Raw genomic sequence first — 22918 nt, forward strand, 5'->3', positions numbered from 1 at the left:
GGCTTCAGATCTTCTGTTTCCCTCTCTCCGCCCCTCCTCTGCCCCTCTCTCTTTCTCAGAAATAAACATTAAAAATTTTTAAAAACAGGGGCGCCTGGGTGGCGCAGTCGGTTAAGCGTCCGACTTCAGCCAGGTCATGATCTCGCGGTCTGTGAGTTCGAGCCCCGCGTCAGGCTCTGGGCTGATGGCTCAGAGCCTGGAGCCTGTTTCCGATTCTGTGTCTCCCTCTCTCTCTGCCCCTCCCCCGTTCATGCTCTGTCTCTCTCTGTCCCAAAAATAAATAAACGTTGAAAAAAAAAATTAAAAAAAAAATTTTTTAAAAACAAAAGAAAAGCAAATGCTGATGCCTAGACACCATCCAAGATCAGTTTAGTCAGAATTTCTGCGGGTAGGGCTTCCAAGGCTCCCCAGGTGAGTTGCACAGGCTGCAGAGGCTGAGCTCTCGTGGTTGGTGTAGCCCCTTCTCTCTCAGCCACTATCCAGGCTCCACAGCTTACAAAAGAAGCAGCAAGCACTTCCCATTGATTCATAATGTGCCAGGCCCTGGATTAAGGACTTTGGACACAGAAAGGAATGAGACTCACATGGTCCTTGGCATATGGCAGGGGCAAAGTGTACTGGAAACAGGCTGCTGTCGGGCCCTCTGCCTATCCAAATGTGCATGAAATTGGAATTGTGGAACTATGAGCCAGGAGCCTTTTTCTCACCCTCAAAGTCGAGAGGGGCCCGTACCTTCTGACGTGGGTTATGTTAGAGAGGCACAGCGCTCTGGGCCTTGCCCCTTCTGCAAAAGGCTTGAGCAAGCCTGGGTTTTTCAGAGGCTCCCCCTCTGCCCTCAGAAGAGCTGTTACCTGGCATAGTCCTCCTCTTCTTTGTTCTTACTGTCTCCACCTGTGAGTTTAACATTTTACCCACACATTTTAATTTCATCATAATTTTATATCTCTTAATGTCTGTTTTAATCTTTTACCTAATTGACTTTCAGCATCTTTACCACTCTAAATATCCCTAGTTTATTTGATTTTATTTTTAATGTATATATTTTTGAGATTCAAGTTCATGGTTAGTGTAAAAAATTAAAACTGTGTTGAAATAGATAATGTAGAAAGCAAACTTCCCCAAATCCCATCAGCAGGGATAATCATTGTTAATAATTGATGTATATTTCTCTAGATCTGGTTATATGTATATGTATATACGTAAAGATACTTTATTGATGTTAATAGTAAGAGAAATGGTACTTGACTTTATACACCATTTAAAGTCTTTCTCTTTTTTCAGTTAAGATATCATGGAAAATGAAAACAGGATATTGAAAAGATGACTGAACTTCTGTGTTTATTGTAGCAGTATGCACAATAGCCAAGATATTAAAAAAAGCTAACAACCTAAATGTCCATCAATGGATGAATGAATGGGTAAAGAATGCATATATATGTGTTTATATATATGTTTATATATATATAATGTTTATACATATATATATAATGCTTATACATATATATAATGATATATAATGTTTATACATATATACACATATACATAACATTGTATTACATATATGTATCATATACCACTATATATATATGTGTATATATATATATATATATATATATATATATATATATATATACATATGTATACACACACACACATGCATCATGTTATTCAGCCATGAGAAATAAGGAAATCCTGCTATTTGGGACAACATGACCTTGAGGGCATTATGTTAGGTAAGATAAGTCAACCAGAGAAAGGCAAATATTCTGATATTACTTATATGTGGAATCTAAAAAAAAAAGGTGAACTTGTAGAAACAGAGAGCAGAGTGGTGGTTACCAGGGCTTGTGGGGTAGGTAGAGGAATGGGGAGATGTTGGCCAAAGGGTACAGACTTGCAATTAGAAGATGAGTAAGTTCTGGAGATCTCATGCACAGCATAGTGATGATAATCAATACACTGTGTTATATACTTCAAAGTTGCTAAGAGACTAGACCTTAAGTGTTCTCATCACAAAAAAAGAACTGATATTTATGCAATGTGATAGAGGTGTCAGCTAACACTACAGTGGTGGTGATCATATTGCAATATATAAATGTATCAAATCAACAAATTATATACTTAAACTTACACAATGTTATATGTCAATTATATCTCAATAAAAATTCACATTTTTTTTAAGATTTTATTTTTTAGGTAATCTCTACACCCAACGTGGGGCTCGAACTTACAATCCCAAGATCAAGAATCACATGCTTTAACAACTGAGCCAGCCAGGTGCCCCAATAAAAGTATACATCTTGAAATTTTTCTCATGGATTCATTCAAATTTTATATATCATACAAATATATACTAAGATACTTATTAGTATTAATATTACTAGGACTTGACTGTACATATCAATTTGAAGTTTGCTTTTTCTTTCAGTTCAATATAAAATGTGAAAAATTTTCCAGCATTCATTCATTCATTCAAAAAAATATGAACACCAGGGCACCTGGGTGACTCTGTTGGTTGAGCATCCAACTTTCAGTTTCAGCTCAGGTCATGATCTTGAAGTTCATGAGTTCAAGCCCTACACTGGCTTCTGAGCTGTCAGTGCAGAGCCTGTTTGGTTTTGTCTGTCTCCCTCTTTCTCTTTGCTGCACTAAACAAACAAACAAACAAACAAACAAATAAATAAAACTTAAAAAAAAATACTAACACCAGGATGCCTGGGTGGCTCAGTCAGGTAAACAACCAACTCTTGATTTCGTTTCAGGTCACGATCTCACAGTTCGCACTGACAGTGCAGGCTGCTTGGGATTCTCTCTCTCTGCCCCTCTCCCACTCAGCTCACTCTGTCTCTCTGAAAATACGTAAATAAACTTAAAACAAACAAACAAACTAACACCTATTATGTAGCAGGCTTTGTTCTAGGTGCTAGAGAGACCGCAATGAAAAAGATGATGTCTCTGGGGGAATGCAAGCTGGTGCAGCCACTCTGGAAAAAAGTATGGAGGTTCCTCAAAAAACTAAAAATAGAACTACCCTATGACCCAGCGATTGCACTACTAGGTATTTATCCAAGGGATACAGGTGTGCTGTTTCGAAGGGACACATGCACCCCCATGTTTATAGCAGCACTATCGACAATAGCCAAAGTATGGAAAGAGCCCAAATGTCCATCGATGGATAAATGGATAAAGAAGATGTGGTGTATACACACACACACACACACACACACACACACACACACACACACACACAATGGAGTATTACTCGGCAATCAAAAAGAATGAAATCTTGCCATTTGCAACTACGTGGATGGAACTGGAGGGTATTATGCTAATGAAATTAGCCAGTCAGAGAAAGACAAAAATCATATGACTTCACTCATATGAGGACTTTAAGAGACAAAACAGATGAACATAAGGGAAGGGAAACAAAAATAATATAAAAACAGGGAGGGGGACAAAGCATAAGAGACTCATAAATATGGAGAACAGAGGGTCACTGGAGGGGGTGTGGGAGGGGGGATGGGCTAAATGGGTAAGGGGCATTAAGAAATCTACTCCTGAAATCATTGTTTCACTATATGCTAACTAATTTGGATGCAAAATAAAAAAAAATAAAATTAAGTATTGTGTTGAAAAAAAATAAAAAAATATAAAAAAATTAAAAAAATAAAAATGCTATGGTAAAATAAAAAAAAGATGATGTCTCAACCTCAATATACATTAGTAGAAGGGGAATAAAGAAAGCAAACAAATAAATAAATAAATAAATGGTAAGTTCTACAAGGTAAATAAAACCTAGTGAGAGTGCAGAGATAATGGGAGAAGTTTTATTCTTCTTTGGTCACAAGAGAATCTCAAGAATTTGAACTGGAGCAGATAACCAAGTAATAAGAAGATCAGATCGTATGGTGATCTGGGGAAGAACATTCCAGGTAGAGGCCAGAGCTGGTGCTAAGTGCCAGGGATGGGAGCAAACTTGGCTTGTTTGAGGAACACAGACAACATGTGGGGTTGGAATGGAGCTAGGAGGGGGAATGGTGGCTGGTATGAGAGGTCACTAGGCACCATGGTAAGAGGTTTACAATTTATTCTAGGTGCAACAGAAAGTCCTAAAAGGTTTTAAGCAGGGATGTAATATGAACTTATCTAGGATGTTACAAGATCACTCTGACTGCTGAGTAGCTAGTGGACTGGACTATAGGGAAGCAAGAACAAAAGCAGGGTGGCCAGATGGGAATCTATTCCTGAGAAAAGCTCTAACTCACTGAGGTTCCAGGAATATAATGAGGAGTGGTCAGATTCAGGCTTAATAGTAAGTGTTGAACTCATGGGTTCTTCTGATGGATTGAATGGAGGAAGGGTGACAGACAGTAAGGGAGAAAGAAATCAATAATGAATCTAGGCTTTTGGCAGGTGTCATCTTTAACATTTGGATGACTGGGGATGACATTGGCTGAAGTGAGAGAGCCTAGGGGAGCTCAGGTTTTGAGAGAGAAAAGGGGAGAAAATGAAGAACTCTGATTTGGATATGTTGAGATTGAATGACCTATCAGACATCCAACTACAAATTTTAAGTAGGTGGTTGAGTTTTCCCAGGGGAGATAAGAGGATTATTGGGTTTGGAGATACATATTTAGAAGTCATCAACATATGGATGTTATTTAAAGCCATGGGACAGGGTGAGTTTATTTTGGAAGAGAATACAAGTACAGAAGAAGAGAGAGCTTAGATAAGAGCCCTAACATAAGGGCTTCCAACATTGAGAAGAGAAAAAGAACAGGAAAGTGGTGAAGAAGGAGGGGTTGTTAGAAATCACAGGAATGTGTCTCATCAAGGTCTGCCAGTCAAACTCCTTTGATAAGTTAAGATGAGGACTAAGAATTGTTATAAGATTTGGAAAGATGGGAGGTCAGTGGAGAACTTGACCTTCAGAGAGTGATGGGGATAGAAACTTGAGTTGGATGTTACACAGGAAAGGAAAGGTGGGCAAATAGAAACATGTGGGAGAGAAAACACTTTCAGGTTTAAGGAGAAAGATGGAGCAAATGGAAAAGGACTAAGGTGAGGAAGAGTTCTGGTTTTTTGTTTGTTGTTTATTTACTTTTTTTTAATGTTTATTTTTGAGAGAGAGATAGAGACAGAGATAGAGTGTGAGTGGAGGAGGGGCAGAGAGAGAGGAAGGCAGAATCTGAAGCAGGCTCCAGGGCTCTGAGCTGTCAGCAGAGAGCCCAACATGGGGCCCGGGCCCAGGAACCATGAGATCATGACCTGAGCCAAAATCAGACATTTAATTGACTGAGCCACCCAGGTGCCCCTTGTTTGTTGTTTAAATGACAATGACATCATGTTTTACAATAATGGGAATGGTCCAACTGAGAAGAAAATATGAATGATGTATGAGAAGACAATAGCAGGAGCAAAGTGCTTAAAAATGTGAGGGGGGGGGGTGGATCTCAGGCATAGATGAAGATGTTATAAGGGGACTTCATTGGTGCCCAATCAATCTTATAGGAATTTAGGTTGTGTCTAATTTTTAATTTTTAAATGTAATACTTTGAGGGTGTCTGGCTGGCTCAGTTGGTAGAGCATGAGACTTTATCTTAGGGTTGTAAGCTTGAGCCCATGTTGGTGTAGAGATTACTTAGAAATAAAGTCTTTAAAAAAAAAGTAATACTTTGGATATCCTTGTATATTTATCTCTATATACTTATGTGAATTACTGAAGGATAAGTATATTTCTTGGTCAAAAGATATGACTAGCTTAAACTTTATTAGATATTAGAATATTTCCTTCCAAAATATTTCATTTTTTAATTCTTTTTTTTTTAATTTTTTTTTCAACGTTTATTTATTTTTGGGACAGAGAGAGACAGAGCATGAACGGGGGAGGGGCAGAGAGAGAGGGAGACACAGAATCGGAAACAGGCTCCAGGCTCTGAGCCATCAGCCCAGAGCCTGACGCGGGGCTTGAACTCACGGACCGCGAGATCGTGACCTGGCTGAAGTCAGACGCTTAACCGACTGCGCCACCCAGGCGCCCCTCATTTTTTAATTCTTAAATCTGAATTTGGAAATGTTAAGTCTAACCATCTAATCTATTGTCTTTTTCGTCTCTTTTAGGTCCCACTTTAGATATTATTGGTTTTAGGTATTTAATTTCTTTCCCCTCCCTACCATTTCTTCTTTATTTTTCCTATATTCCTTTTGATGATTCATCTTTATACCATTCGGCCAGAACCCAGGCCTGGAGGAGTATGAACCATGGAGGGTTCACACTGTGAACAAGAAACCTCCTTCCCCCAGCTGCTCAGACACCTGCTCCCTTGGCCTCCTATGAAAACAAGTCCCCTGGTACAGTTAATAAGACTCTCTCCAAAGAATTTCCTCTGATGAGACTAAGCTGAAGGGTTAAGTCTCTCCAGAACCATAAATTCCACAGTGAAGATGACATATTTGATTTGCTTAAAAAGTGTTTTTGACATGTTACACTATCTGATATTTATATTTAAAAATTGCTTGCCTTAAAACCCATAGACTCCAGTTGGATTTTAGGCAAATTGTCAGTGTTAAGCCACAAGACAGAAGGCGGTGGTAGCGTGGGGGAGGGAATGCTCAGCTAATGGCCTGGATTTTGACCCTGCTCAGGAAGCACTTGCTCAGGAAGCAAATGGTGGTGAACCTTTTTGGAGACTCTGAAAGGAGGCGGCACAGGGGAAGGAAGTAGAAAAGTATGCAGCTGAATTATTGGCACCACTTCTAAACCAACTGCTTTTACCCGTTTATTACCACAATGACTCCCCTCCTAATTTAGCTGCAAAATCACAGGAGGATTCTCTTAAAGGATAGGTGTTTGAAACCCTCTTTTCTTATCTTGGGGACCGAAGAAAAGCTGGTTAAAGTGAAGGCTATCACTCAGATACTTAATGGGCTCATTGTTCTTCTGGTGGGTGTTCCTTTTCATCTGTTAGGTTCTGTGTCTAACTATTTAGAATGGTCTTAAGGACAGGCACCTGGGTGGCTCAGCGGGCTGAACAGTTGACTTTAGCTCAGGTTATGATCCCACAGCTCAAGGCTCGTGAATTTGAGCCCCGCGTTGGACCCTCTGCTGTCACCGCAGAGTCTGTTTCAGATTATCTGCCCCCCTCTCTCTCTGTCCCTCCACCACTTGTGCTCACTCTCTCTCAAAAATAAATAAAAATATTTAGAATGGCCTAAAGGACAAGTTTTAAGGAGAAGGGACCCTCTCACATTCTAATCATTAGCCATGGTTCCACTTTAGAAAGCTCTTGAGATATGGAGACATGGCTGATGCTGCACTGTTAAAATTTTTTGTCCATTGGGAGCCTGGGAGGCTCAGTCGGTTGAGCGTCTGACTTTGGCTCAGGTCATGATCTTGCAGTCTGTGAGTTAGAGCTTCACGTCAGGCTCTCTGCTGACAGCTCAGAGCCTGAAGCCTGCTTCAGATTCTGTGTCTCCCTCTCTCTCTGCCCCTCCCCTGCTCACAGTCTCTCTCTCTCTCTCTTGAAAAATCAATAAATATTTAAAAATTTTTTGAGTAAAAAATGTTTTGCCCATTATTTAAGAAAACATGATAATCTCCAGGGTAAGTAGAGTATCTGAAGACAGGTTTTTTTGTGTGTGTTTGTTTTTGTTTTTTGAGAGAAAGAGAGTGAGAATATGTGTGTGAGTGAGGGGGAGGGTCAGAAGGGCAGAGAGAGAATCTTAAGCAAGCTCCACACTTAGCACACAGACTGATGTGGAGCTCAATCCCATGACCGTGGGATCATGATCTGAGCCAAACTCAAGAGTCAAATGCTCAACCGACTGAGCCACCCAAGAGCCCCTGAAGACAGGTTTAAACAAGTTTTAGGATCTAGGCCTCACTGAATGTCCCTGATGTTTTATAGTTGTCACCCCACAGATAATTTACTGGGTGCATTAAGCAAGAATTTTCTAAGTAGTGTGACTCAAATGGTTACCTCAATATTGAATTCCTCTGCCCTCAGGGAAATCGAGCAGAATCTAAATCAGCCTGAGCTCCCAAGATGGTCATCTCTGGCAATAAGTAGCATCTTCAGTTTATCTAAATGTGTTATTTAATGTGTGCCAAGATGTGAAAAATTTGAGTTCAGCCTTTTACCAGTTTATCTCTTCATGGTACATATAGAAATACCCAGCTAATTCACTCTAACTTGTTCCACAAGTGTCCTGGAAGCTGTTTGCCTACTTGTGGAGTTGGAACTCGGACAAGTACTCTTGAATGGGGCCACATCACAATGCCTGCCCCTAAAGCTCATTGCCCGTGAATCATTGTGCCTTTGTAGCTACTTTTTAAGCCTGAGTTGGAGTAGCTGCCCACTAAAACCCGGCCAGCCTCAGGGATGTAACTCAGACTCTTGTGGCTCAGACTCCTGTCCAGCTCAGGTCACTGCTGATGCTATTTCTGCTAACTGTTTTGCACATTACAGTCCCTCCCTTCCATCACAACCTTTGTTAAAGATTCTCCACACTGAAATCAGTCTTCAGATGCACTTAAATAATTTTGTTCCTTAGGGCTCAAGTTTGTCACCAGTTTGTTCCAAATCCAGACCAATAATAGTTCCTTTCCCCTATAGACCATAGTACAGAAACCAGCCCACTAGTCCTTTCTCTTTCTACCCTAGTGGTGAGTTATTCTTCTAGGATCTATTCGTCCTTTCTAGGCCTCTGCCTAGCCCAGTCCAGATTTTTGACCCTCAAAGAGAGTGCGTGTGTGTGTGTGTGTGTGTGTGTGTGTGTGTGTGTGTGTGTATAACCACAAGGGAGCAATGAGATCTTTTAAATATGGATGTTCTATCATGAATATTTCTATACCATTTACCATCACCTGGGAAACAGATATTATTGGATTATTTGAGGGTTGAATTATTTTTGCCTCACCTTTTGACTTTAGGTTTGGGAATCTGGCTTAGGCTAAACAGCATGTGCTTCGGTTAGAGCACCATTAGTTGGTGATTATACAGAATTGGAACTGCACCAGTACCACGATTTTGGGGATCAAAGGGGAGAGCTTCTTGAGGAGGTCCTATGACTTTCCAGTGAGTTATGGAAGAGATGTGTTTTATCCCTCCTTCCCTTTCTCCTACTTCCTTTTTTTTTTAAATTTCATTTTAAAGTTTATTTATTTATTTTGAGAGTGAGAGAGACATGGGGTGGGGGAGGGGGAAAGAAAGGGACAGAGAGAGAGAGAGAGAGAGAGAGAGAATCCCAAGCAGGCTTGTGCACTGTCAGCACAGAGCCCAATATGGGGCTCGAACTCACGAACCATGAGATCATGACCTGAGCCAAAACCAAGAGTCAGACACTCAACCAACTGAGCCACCAAAGCACCCCAAAATTTTATGTAAAGAGAAAGTGTGAGTGGGGGAAAGGGACGGGGGGGGGGGATAGAGAGAGAGAGAGAGAACGAGCAAGAGAGACAGAATCCCAAGCAGGCTCCATACCCAACATGGAGCCTGACACAGGGCTAGACCCCACAACCCTGGGATCAAGACCTGAGCTGAAATTAAGAGTCAGAGGCTCAACTGACTGAGCCAGTTAGGTGCCCCATTCTACTTACTTATTTTTTAAGCCAGTTGTGTATTGACTGATGACAAGTTTTGGAGAAACTGGATGCATGCTTGTCTTCTAAAGAGAAGAGAAAGACAGGTGTTCTTCCGTTACAAATACTATCTTGAAGTATGAATAACCCAAGTAGATAACTGACCTGCTGGGTAATTATTACCAGAAAGGAACATTAGAGCTCAGTTTGCTTTCAGCTTTCTCAATTTTTATTGCTTGCCATAAATAGTTGTTTCACTTTTAACTGGTTTATAAGTAACAACTTCATGTAATAGCTTTCCTTGTTTATCTACCTTGGAGTCCATTTTCCAGGGAGTCTGTGGGAAGAAAAACGCCAGGAAGTAGCACTACTCAGTGCAGGGTATTGTATGAATGGTTTACTAAAAAACATTTTCTTGTTGTTGACAATAAGGTTTGGATACAACTGCATTAAAAATTGCCCAGGCTATAAATATGAAGTAGAGCTCTGAGGATTGACTGTCTGTTCTTTTGTCCAGTGGAAATGGGTGAGCCTTCTGGTGAGACCTACTCATGTCCTCAACCTTCACAAAAGCCTATATTCAGGCTCATCATCTCTTGGCAAAATCAAGTCACTGTAGAGCAGATACTTACCAGTAGCTAGCTATGCAGCAGGTGCCAGCTCATTCTCACTCAACGGTTGAGAAAACCTATATTCTTGTAGAGCTACTTGAAGGGAACACAGTCCGTTCACTCTTTAGGAAAGTCTACCATCTATTCCTGGACCAAGCCAGACCAAAAGAGAGCTGGGTCCTATCAAGTCGATTAACATGAGGCATAGAAGTCCTCAGCACAAAAGAAGATCCCTAGCCCTGATCTGAAATGGGAGTGGAGGGAGGTTTTCCAGAGAAAGCGATGCTTAAGGCAAAACCTGAAAGATAAGTAGGCGTAGTAACAGGCAAAGAAAGACGATGTAAAAGAGAGCTGAGAGGTGAGATAGAGAGCACAGAATGTTGAAGGAACTGAGGACAATCCAGCGTGGCTACAACATAGAGTGTAAGGGAGGAAGTGGAAAGAGTGCAAATAGGCAGATGGGAGCCAGATTGTGCAGAAATATAAAAATTATGTCAAAGGTCTGAACTTTGTCCTAACAGCAATGGAAAGTCACTGAAAAGGACTTTATGCAAAGGAGGCAACAAGCTGAGATGTACCTGTTTGGAAAATCATTCTGGTTGCACTGCAATGATAGAGGGGATCATTGGGAAAGACAAGGCTGGAGCTAGAAGACCCCTTGGAGGGCTGTCCTGGTAATCCAGGGAGGAGGTGAGAGTAGTTGTAGAGAAGTTGTTCTGTCCATTGTGGGGCACACCATCTGGGGGCCCCAGAGCTCCTGCAGTCACAACCTCCCACTTGGTTGCACCTGCTTTTTTTGAAAATAAGGATCACTCACAGTAGTCGTAAAAAATGCAAAACCCCAATACTTGGAGACCACACAAATGACAGGCAACTTAACTTTGTTTGTTGGGGATTTTTGAGGAAAGGAAACATTTCACTTTCCCATTTTATTTTTTTTTAATTGGGGTTCACCTTTATTCAATATCTATACCATACTCAAGGTATGCACAAACTCGATAATTTGACAAATTAGGAACCACTTTTGATTCCCGTCTCTCCTTTATCCTTCACATCTGAGGAACCACAGAGTTCTGTAGACTCTGTCACACCCTTCTCCTTTCTTTTCCACTCCTCAAGCTCCTACTTCCACCGCCACCCCCACAGCCTGTGTCACATCATCTTTCACTTCAAAAGCACCCTAACAGGCTTTCCTTTCTTTGTGTTGCTCTCTTCTATCCATTTTCCTCCATACAGACAGTGGTCCTTTCACATGTAAACCGATCATGTCCACAAGGCTCCCATCATTCTTTCAATGCTCACAATGGCTCATTGACCTTGAGATAAAAGAAGGCCCCATCTTGCCTCCTTCTCTAGACTCAACTGTTACCACTCAACTCTTGCATTCTCTACTAAAGGTTTTCTGAACTTTGTTCTCTTCCTACCTTTGTACCTCAGTCCCGGGATTCACAAAAGCTATTCCTTGAAATGGCTTGGCATGTAGCATATCATCTCCTTTTTTGGTTATCTCCTCTTCCTGACCAGTTCTCATCTGAATTTGTCTCTTCAGTCCATCTTTCATAATTCCCAGATTTGGCTAAGTCTCCCTATTATGTTTTTATAAGTATCTTTAACTGTCCTATCACAACCTCCATCATACATTGTTAATTCTCCTCTAAATGTATCTTTCTCCAGGCTGACCAATCCTGTCTTGCCCCCCTCATATATTTCCTGGTATAAAGAAAGGAGTGTTTCAGAAAAAAAAATGAATTATAAAACAATCCTGAAAAAGAAGAACAAAGTCGGAGGACCCACACTTTCTAACTGCAAAACTTAATAAAGTTGTAGTAATCAAGACTGTGTGATACTGACATAGGAATAGACATATAATTCAAAGGAATACAGTTGAGAGTCCAGAGATAAGCCCATGAATCTATGGTTAGTTGATTTTTTGACAAGTGTGCTAAGACTATTAAATGGGCAAAGGATAGTCTTTTCAACAAGTGGGGTTCAGACAAGAAGATATCCAAATGTGAAAGAATGAAGCTAAATATCTACCTCATACCATATATAAATTTAACTTAAAAGGGATCAAAGAGCTCAATATAAGAGCTGAAACTATAACCTTTCTTTTCTTAATTTTTTTTAATGTTTATTTTTGAGAGAGACAGAGACAGAGTGCGAGTGGGTTGGGGCAGAGAGAGAGGGAGACACAGAATCCAAAGCAGGCTCCAGGCTCCAAGCTGTCAGCACAGAGCCTGACACAGGGCTGGAACTCATGAATCGTGAGATCATGACCTGAGCCAAAGCCGGATGCTCAACTGACCGAGCCACCCGGGTCCCCCAAAACTATAACCTTCTTAGAAGAAAACATAAGAATAAATCTTCATGACCTTGAATTTGGCAATGGGTTATTAGGTACGACACCAAAAGTATAAGCGACAAAAGAAAAAATAAACAGGGCTTCTTCAAAATTAAAAACTCTTGTGCTTCAAAGGACACTAATGAAGAAAGTGAAACGACAATGCACAAAATGGGAGGTTTTTGCAAATTATATATCTGAAAAGGAACTTGTATCTAGAATATATATACTTTTAAAACTTTTTATAACCTGACAACAAAAAAACACCCCAATTTTAAAAATGGGCAAAATATCTGAATTTTTCTCCAAAGAAGATATAAAAAATGGCAGATAAGCACATGAAAATGTGCTTGATGTCATTAGACATCAGGAAAATACATATCAAAACCACAACAAATTACCATTTAATACCCACTGGGATGTCCATGATCAAAAAGACAGATAATAATCCTCAGTGAGGATATGGAGAAATCACAATCTTTATACACTGCTGGTGGGAATATAAAGTGGTAAAGGCACTTGCAAAACAGTTTGGCAATTCCTATCTTATCCTATCTGACCCTAAACTTAAAAGAAGTTTAACATAGAGTTATCATATGAGCCAGTAATTCGATTCCTAGAGAAATGAAAATATGTGTCCACACAAAAGCTTGTATGTGAATATTCATAGCAGCATTATTTGTAATAGCAAGACAGGAAACAATTCAAATATCCATTAACTGATAAATGGATACACAAAATGTGGTATATCCAAATAATGGAGTATTATTTGGCCAGAAAAAGAAATGAAGATCTGATACATACTACTATTTGCATGAACCTTGAGAACATTATGCTAATTGCTAAGTAAAAGAAGCCAGTCACAAAAGACCACATATTATATGATTCCCTTTATATGAAATGCCTGCTATAAGCAAATCTGTAGAAACAATTAGTGGATTAGGATTTGCATAGGGCTGGGAGAAATGGGAGGTCTGGCAAACGATATAGCTAAAGGGTTAAGGATTTCTTTTGGGGATGATGGAAATATTCTAAAATTGACTGAAGTTGTCCAATTTCATGAATATAGTAAAAACCATTGAATTGTTCATGCTAAATGGGTGAAATGTATGGTGCGTGAATTATATCTCAATAAAACTGGTACAAAAAATTAATTGTAAGTGGAGAAATGAAAATAATATACAGAAAGTATGTGGAAAGGGACCAGAGGTGAAAGGGAAAAGAGAAAAAAAAAAACAACAACAACACAGGAAATGAAAAGCCAGAGTGGAAGAGAAAAAAACACCAAGAGGCATAGCTGGAAAAAAAAGAGCAGGAAAGTAGTTGAAAGAAAATATTGAATGAGAGGGAGAGAAATTAGTTTATCAACAGACATATTTGTGACCCAGTAGGTGATCTATTCTGGAAAACATTCCATATTCACTCAAAAAGAATGTGTGTTTTGCCGCTTTAGGATGAAATATTATCAATATATATGTTAAGTACATCTGGTCCAGTATGTCATTCAAAGCCATTGTTTCCTTGTCGATTTTTTGCTTAGATGATCTGTTCATTGTTGTAAATGGGATGTAAGTGCTATAAGTCACCTACTTTTATTATATTATTATCAGTGAATTTCTATGTTTGTGATTAGTTGATTTATATGTTTGGGTGCTTTCAAGTTGGTGTCACAAATATTGATGACTGTTAGATCTTGTTGGATAGACCCCTTAATTATAATGTAATGCCCTTCTTCATCTCTTGTTACAGTCTTTGGTTTAAAATCTAGTTTGTCTGATATAAGTGTGGCTACTCTGGCTTTCTTTTGACATCTATTGGCATGAGAGATGGTTCTCCATCCCCTCACTTTCAATCTGCAGGTGTCTTTAGGTCTAAAATGAGTCTCTTGTATGCAGCATATAGATGAGTCTTGTTGTTGTTGTTGTTGTTGTTTTTAATCTGTTTTGATACCCTGTGTCTTGATTGGAGCATTCAGTCCATTTACATTCAGAGTGATTACTGAAAGATATAAATTTAGTGCCCTTGTGTTACCTGTGAAGTTGGTGTTTCCAGTGATGTTCTCTGTTCCTTTCTAGTCTTTGCTGCTTTTGGTCTCCCCCCACCCTCACCCATACACACACTCAAAGAGTCCCCTTTAATATCTCTTGCAGGGCTGGTTTAGTAGTCACAAACTCCTTTAGTTTTTACTTGCCTGGGAAACTCTTTATCTCTCCTTCTATTCTGAATGACAGCCTTTCTGGGTAAAGTATTCTTAGTTGCATATTTTTCCCATTCAGCACATTGAGTATATCATGCCACTCCCTTCTGGCCTGCCAAGTTTCTGTAGACAGATCTGCTGCAAACCTGCTCTGTCTTCCCTTGGAGGTTAAGGACTTTTTTCCCTTGCTGCTTTCAGGATTTCTTCTTTGTGTATTTTGTGAATTTGATTATGATTTGTCTTGGTAATTGTCAGTTTTTGTTGAATTTAATGGGAGTTCTCTGTGCTTCCTAGATTTTGATGTCTGTGTCCTTCCCCAGATTAGGAAAATTTTCAGCTATAATTTGCTCAAATAAATCTTCTGCCCCTTTTTCTCTCTTTTCATCTTCTGGGACTTCTATGATATGAATGTTATTACACTTTAAGGAGTGGCTAAATTCCCTAAGTCTACATTCGTGACCCAATACCTTTCTTTCCCTCTTCTTTTCAGCTTCATTATTTCCCATAATTTTATCTTCTATACCACTGATTTGTTCCTCTGTTTTGGCCACCCATGCTGTCATGGCATCCATTCAGGTTTGCATTTCAGTGATAGCATTTTTAATTTGGGGCTATTTTTAGTTCTTTTATCTCTGCAGTAAGGGATTTTATAGTGTTTTCTATGCTTTTTTCAAGTCCAGCTAGTATCCTTGGAATTTTTTATTTAAATTCTAATTCAGACATCTTACTTATATCTGTATTGATTAAATTCCTGGCCATCACTTCTTCCTGTTCTTTCTTTTGGGGTAAATTCCTCCGTCTTGTCACTTTGGAAGTAAAAAAAAAAAAAAGGAAGCTAGATCCTAAGTGTGTTTGGTCTGCTTTTTAAAAGGAGCTTGAAAAAAACGGAGGAGCTTGATCCGGAAACAATAAATAAAATAATAATATTAAAAAAAATTGCTTTTTCTGTAGTCTGTATCTATATCAAAAACAAACAAACAAACCCAAAGGAAGCTAGATCGTGTTTCCCCTGGAGCTGAAGCTTTGCAGCACTATGTGATCAATAGACTTGGTACACACCAGGAGTTTGTGCTGGTCTTCTGGGGGAGGAGCCTGTTGCTCTGGTTCTCAGACCTACTTGCCCTAATGGAGATGCACCTGTAGGGTGCAGGAGGCCAGAGTTCCACTTGTTGGCACTGTTTTGCTCACTGAACTCAGAGGTGATGGGCAGGGGGAGAATGGCTTCCTCCCGCTCTCTCGTTTCTGCAGCAGGGAGCTCACACCCACCACTCCTTAGGAAGCCCTCACAGACAAGCAAACCATCACCCCTCCTGTGTCCCTGGCTTCTGTCAGATCCTTGCCTTCACCCTATCTGTGTCCAAGCTGTCCACCTGGCAGGCGGCACAGCACTCCTGTGTTTTCTCTCAGGGGTGGCTGAGTTTTAAAACTCCAAGCCTCAGAGGTCCTTCAGGGCTCAGACCCAGGCTGGTCCTCTTGGGGAGGGTCTGGCTGTGCTGTGGCTGATGCCAGTTTGTCCCAGAAAGCAGTCGCCCAACTGCGTGGCAGTTGGGCGTTTATAGGACATTGCAGCACAAAGCTGGTGCCAGGGTTTGCTGCCCTCAGCCGGCATCTTTGTTCCTGCGCTGGTGAATACAGCAGTGTAACATTGCCCACCGGTTCTTTTGCCCCCAAAGAGGTATCACCCCTACCAAATGCACTCCAAGCCGGGGAACTGCTTCTTCCCCTGTGACCTTGGGGATCCTCGGACCACACTGCCTACTCCCAGGTCTCTGCCCTCCTTCCCCACTGGTGTACTGCTAATGATGCCAGGCACCACCCTGGCTATGGTGCTGACCTCTGAAACTTCAAACTCTGTTCTGCTGTTTATACAAAAAACTTGCAGTATTTAAACCTCTCCTTTTCCCACTCAATAGTTTGGGGGAAGAGTTTTCTTGTGCAATCCTCTACACGTGTTTTCACTCTTTTTTTTTAAACTCTCTCTCTCATTCCTCTCTCTGCAATCAGGGCTGTCTCCCCTCTGCAGCACCCACGGCTCTTTCCTCCCCCAATCAGTTCTCTGCAGCTCCTACCTTCCACGAGCTGGTCTTTTTTTCTGCTCGTAGACATGCAGCTTTGTTCTCTCAGTCCTCAGAGCGGGATTCTTGGGTGTTCACAATGATTTGGTATTTATCTAGTTGTGTTTTAGGGAGGAGGCATGCTTAGGGTCACCCTACTCCTTCACCATCTTAACCCCCCTCTTCCTGCTTCTTTTCATGAATAATTTTTGATTGGTTCCTGGTTGTTCTGAGTTTATGTTATTGGTATGCTAGATTTTGTTATAGCCCCTTAAGGAGTTTTAAACTGTGTTTCATCATGCAATTAAGCTGCTTGTGGATCAGTTGGCACAGGAAGGACTTTTAGGATAAAGGATGGTGTCCTTCTCTTTTTAAAATCAGGGTGCTAGTTACATAAGTGTGTTTATTTTGTAAAATTTATTGAACTCATGATTTTTGCATTTTTCTGCATATATGGTATGCTAATATACATTCTAGGTTATTTTTTATTTATTTAATGAGAGGCAAAACAAGAAACAGACTCTTGTTTTAAAGTTTATTTTTGAGAGAAAGTGGGGTAGGGGCAGAGAGAGAGAAAGAGAGAGAGAGAGAGAGAGAGAGAGAGAGAGAATGAGAGAGAATCTCAAGCAGGCTCCACACTATCAGTGTGAAGCCTGATGAGGGGCTCAAACCCAGGAACCATGACATCATGACCCGAGCCAAAGTCAGCCGCTTAACCGACTGAGCCACCCAGGCACCCCACATGCATTCTACTTTAATAGGTTTACCTAGGTGGCACCTGGGGGGCTGAGTCGTTTGAGCACCCGAGTTCAGCTCAGGCCATGATCTCGCAGTTTGTGGATTTGAGCTCCGTATTGGGCTCTGTGCTGACAGCTCGGAGCCTGGAGCCTGCTTCAGATTCTGTGTCTCCGTCTCTCTCTGCTCCTCCCCTGCTGGCACTCTGTCTCTCTCTCTCTATCTCTCTCTCTCAAAAATAAATAAATATTTTAAAAATAATTTTATTTTTTTTTTAATGTAATGGGGAGAGAGCACCTGCCATCTCTTTGTCCTCCACTAGATTCTCCCCAGATGATGTGAGAGGCTTCTTTATTTGTGAATATGAAGACCTGACTTAGCATCGCTCCATTTTTAATTCTTCCAGGGGGCTGAAGAATGGTTGTGTTTGGGTCCATTTTCCCATTTCCATCTGGTAAATATAGTAACTTCAGGCATAGCTTGCCTTCTAAAAGGCCCACTCTTCTCTCCCCAGTAGTGGAGCTCAAGCATATGCACTGAAAGGAGTGATTCTGAGTGGGTTTTCAGAATCTCTCCCAGGTTAAGTCATCCCATGATCTAGGCTTGGAACAGACTGGATTGTGACCAAAGATTCAAGCTATCATCCTCGATTCAGTTTTATCAATCACAGGATGGATCGTTTTATCTTTATCTGACAGACTTTGATGCCTCTCTCTTTATTGGTTTGACACTCGTAAAGAGTATTTTATACTAGCAAATGCTAGTAACACCTAAAATGCAAATCACACATTTTATTAAGAAATATGACGTGGCATCTTTGACCCCTCCATATGACTAAAATTTGAATTTCATTTTAAAACATGAAAATAATGATGTGTCTTTTTCTGAACCACTGGAGTTGAAATTTTGCACATGGATAAGTTCCATTGATTTCACATGATTAATTGCTCATTAAGATGGTTACCTTAGCAACTACTATACCAAATAACAGTTTTTACAACTTTGACACACAGAGAAAGTTTTAAAGTAACTCAATAGCATTAAGTAAAAAGTGATATCCTCAAAAGCTACTAAAATTTTCACATATCAAATAAAAATTGCCTATCAAGTATGAAATTCTCAACACTGTAGATGTCAAATACATAACATATAATTATCCTTTTTTAAAAAAATTATCCTTTATTACAGCTAAGTGAGCTGTTCTTATGATTTGTGGTATAATAGCCAGATTTTTTACCTGATATTTTCTGAACAACAGAAAAAAAAAAAGGATTCTGTTGACATAAACTTTTAAAATATGCTGTTTAAACTTCTATAAATATGCTGTCAATACAACAACCCCCTTTCGATAAACATTTATTTTGCCAATTACACAGCTAGGATTTTGAGATATAAAACTGATTAAAATGTGGCCCAACATCTTAAGAAATTTGCAAGTAGGAACCCTTCACTTGTTCATTCATTCAACAAATACAAAACACTTACATGATGCCAGGCAATTTTCTAAGAGAAGGGGTAGGGAGGCATGCACAGTGAACAAAATGAGCAAAAATCCCTGCCCTCAGGGGAATTTATATTCGAATGGGAAAAAAAAGAAACATGAAACAAATTAAAAAAATATCCTGTTTATCGAATTGTAAAACATGCTACTGAGAAGAACAAAGCAGAGAAGAGGAATAAGGTAGGGGTGTGTGTGTGCGTGTGTGTGTGTGAGTGTGTTGAGGGGCACAGCACAGTTGTAATTTTTTTCTTGGGTCACAGAAAACTATACTATATTTAAACCCAATGAGCTGGAGTCCATTTAACTGACACAGCTTTTGTTGGCAGCACTGAAAACATCATGGTAGGTCTAGTCTAAGGTATGTCTTCTTCTCTCATTGAGGTATTGACTTGGGCCACATCACAGTAGGAGAGCTTCTTCTTGGCTGGCCGGGTCTGCCCTTGACAACCACAGTGGGCACTATGGGTTGCTGCTCTCCATTTCCTCATGACCCACTCAGAAATGAGAGGCAACCTGATGGTGGCATGGTAGTTAAGCTTATTCTTCCTGGACCTTCTCTTTTGGGGTGCCTGGGTGGCTGAGTCAGGTTAGGCATCTGACTTTGGCTCAGGTCATGATCTCACGGTTCCTGAGCTTTGGGTGAGCCTTGTTTCTTTCTTTCTTTCTTTCTTTCTTTCTTTCTCTCTCTCTCTCTCTCTCTCTCTCTCTCTCTCTCTCCCTCCCACCCTCTGCCCCTCATGGGATTCTCTCTCCCCCTCTCTCACTCCACCCTTGCTCACTTACAACCCTCTGTCTAAAATAACGGTCTTCTCTTTTGCTTCAGTTTTAGGAAAGCTGCTTTCCTTTCTGAATTATTTTCTTAGACAGGACAGTTGTAATTTCGAATAGCGTAATCAAAGAAGTCTTCTAGAGAATGTACTATTTAAACAAAGGTTTGAAGGAGGTGAGAGAGGTAGGTGTGCAGATATGTGGGGGAAGTGCAAAGGCCCTGGGGTAGGAGTGTGCCTGGTGTGTTACAGGTATGTGAGGCAGACATAAAAACAGATTTATGATAAAATGTACTTGTAGTAAAAAAGCACCCCTAAGAAAAGAGTGCTTAGAGTTTACTTTGTGTAACTAACCCATAAAAAGTACTTTTGCCTTAAGGGTCTCAGATACATTTATAAACAGTGACTACTTAACAAATATGATAATAAGGTAGACGTGTCTATGATGTCCATTTTATGCATAGGAAGGGAGAAGATAAAGAAGAAAAAAATGTTAAGCAATTTGAATAAAAGCACGAGCATGGAAGCTATTTTGCCTGCGTTAAAAGTCACAACTTTGTACAGGGCAAGTTCTTTAACTTCTCTTTGCCTTGGTTTCCCACTTTAAACTGGAGATCATAATAATACCTCTGTCACAGGATGGTTATGGATATTGAGTAAGACAATACATGTGCCTCTGAAACTTTAATGTGCATACAAATCTCTTTAAAGTGCAGATTCTGGGGTGCCCCCTGCGGTTCTGCTTGTCTAACAAGCTCCCAGTGGTGCTGGAGATGCTGGCCCACAGACCACATCTTTTATATTGAGGTTGTAAAGCACTGAGAACAATGCCTGGCATACGGTAGGCACTAAATAAATTTGGCTATTATGTTTGCACACCGTTGAGCTGGCAGGGAAAAGATGAAAACCAACAATTTTCCCTCCTTTTCTATCAGATGTTTCCTGACAATACTTGCATCTTGAATAGAATCCAATAGGATTCCGAGCTCAAGTGACGAATGTAGATATGGATGAAACGGGCTTCATTTTCTCAATCTGACAAGGGCAGCCCTCGGGTGTCTCTTTGGATTTATAGTTTTAGGCTGTGTCAAAGGACTCTGCACAGTAGGCATTCATTTACTGGATGAAAAAAAAAATGTCCAGACTGTCTCAATAAACATCCTTCTAGGAATTAACAGTGCTGCTGCAGTTTGGTTTTATTTTAATACCGTGGCATGGTTGCCGAATCATTATTTCAAGAATGTGGCAGTTGTGTTCTAAAATCTAAAGTACGTTGTTTTAGTCTCAGAGCGTTAGATTCTAATGCCCTGCAGACCAGCTCGACTACTTCAGGCTTCCTGTGCCCTTCACCCCAGACTTTACGTGCTAACAGTGCCCTCTACTGCTCAGGAGCAGATCTTTGCTCCTAAATCCGACCAAGAAAACTGGACTCGCTTACCACACGGAAGCGGTTGGCGTCTGCCTTTAAAGGAGAGAGGGTGGCAGTGCAGCAGCCGTCCACGCCGCGAAGAGCTGGTCGGTAGGTCGGCTGCTGAGCAGACCACCGGGACCCACGGAGGGGAGAGAAGAGCGGGCTTCAATTTGTTGCCAGACCCCTTTCGTGCCCTCACGAGCACCAATCTGCTCTATTAACCTCCCTTTTTTCCCACACCAACCTGATCCTCCTCCGCCTCCTCCTTAAGGTTAGCTGTACTGTCTTCCACCCGCCAAACCATGATGCTCTTCTGGAGAAATATACGGGGACACAAACCAGTCGTCAGGTGAAAGGCGCTGCCTGCCGAGCAGAACAGCTCTTCCTTCACTGTGATTGGAGCCTTTCATTTGTAGCACCGTCTCAGCGTTCTTCCCATGCCTTTGAATACACACAGCTGTGTAACTGTCACCATAATCTTTTTCCAAATTAAATTTAATTATTTTACTTCATTTCTTTTATTTTATGCGAGAGAGCGCATGCGAGCAGAGGAGATGGGCAGAGGGAGAGAGGGAGAGAGAGTCGTAAGCAGGCTTCACACTCAGAGTCCGAAGGGGGTGGGGGGGCTCGATCCCACCACCCTGGCACCACGACCTGAGCTGAAATCAAGAGTCAGAGACTCAACCCACTAAGCCACCCAGGCACTCCTGTTACCATAATCTAATCTTGGAACATTTTCATCATCTCAAAAAGAAAGTCCTTACCCATTACCATTCACTCCGCATTTCCCTCACACCCCTCAGCCCTAGGCAACCTGCTGTCTTTAATCTGACTACCCTACACATTTCACAGAAATGGAGTCATACAAAATGTGGTCTCTTATGAATGAGGTGGTTCGCTAGCATGGTTTCAAGTTGTAGCCTATCAGCACCTCGATCCTTTCTACTGCTAAGTAATATTCCATTGTATGAATGTACCATGTCTTACTTATCCATTTGCCAATTTATGGAAATTTGGGTTGTTTCCACTTTTTGGCTATTATACATAATGCTGCTATGAATATTCATATATTTTTGTGTGGACGTATGTTTTAATTTTGTTTGGGTAGCTACCTAGCAATGGAATTACTGGGTGGTATGGTAGTTTTATGTAACATTTTGAAGGACTACAGCCTAGTCACATCCCTTCACCTTTAAATGGGACTTCACAATCCACCCCCACCTGAGAATAAAAAAACATTAATAAAGGGGGAAATTTTTGTTAGCCTGATGACTGCTACATAGAATATACTAGAATTATGATCAGGAGGTTTCTAACATACGAATTAGTCAGTCTTGATTCTCAAAGAGCAAAAGCCCCAGTCCTAACTCAGAGAATTATTCTTCTATATTATTCAACTCTTGAGACTGTCCGGTATTTTCTTTCTTCACAGTTCTTCTGAACATGACTGCCAGCATAAATGTTTTTACATTCTTTTGAAGCTTATTTTTCTGACCCACCACTTAGAGCTACTCTTGTTTGGAATTGTATGCTTTCTAGGCCTTCCTGGAAGCAAGCATAGTAGTCATCCCCAGTAGGTGATTTGCAATGTTTAGTTTTTTAAAGCCATAATATCAATTAGTCAAATAATCACAAGTGTTTCTTGAGCATTTGCTCCCCACGCAGCAAAGTGGGAACAGCAGAAGAAAGATAAGAAAGTTCTTGTTTTGGAGAAGTTTATA

General features: G+C 40.6%; 2 long non-coding RNA genes across 4 annotated transcripts in view; one reads left to right on the forward strand and one right to left on the reverse strand.

Annotated features, from left to right (window-relative positions):
• Window positions 1–260: 260 nt before the first annotated feature.
• LOC102900800 overlaps window positions 261–22918 on the reverse strand; it is a 207721-nt gene continuing 185063 nt past the window's right edge. For 2 of the 3 annotated variants that reach the window (XR_006592765.1, XR_006592762.1), the window contains 2 exons: window positions 9599–9666; window positions 261–891 (listed from right to left, as the gene is read on the reverse strand). This is a non-coding gene — a long non-coding RNA (uncharacterized LOC102900800). The remainder of the gene's footprint in view (window positions 892–9598; window positions 9667–22918) is intronic. The other variant, XR_006592766.1, reaches the window with a different exon arrangement.
• On the forward strand, window positions 21084–21704 carry LOC109496061. Its single transcript, XR_002151871.3, has 2 exons — window positions 21084–21305; window positions 21469–21704. It is a non-coding gene; the product is annotated as an uncharacterized LOC109496061 (long non-coding RNA).

Source organism: Felis catus, chromosome F2 (genome assembly GCF_018350175.1).
Source record: "Felis catus isolate Fca126 chromosome F2, F.catus_Fca126_mat1.0, whole genome shotgun sequence".
Classification (NCBI taxonomy): Eukaryota; Metazoa; Chordata; class Mammalia; order Carnivora; family Felidae; genus Felis; species Felis catus.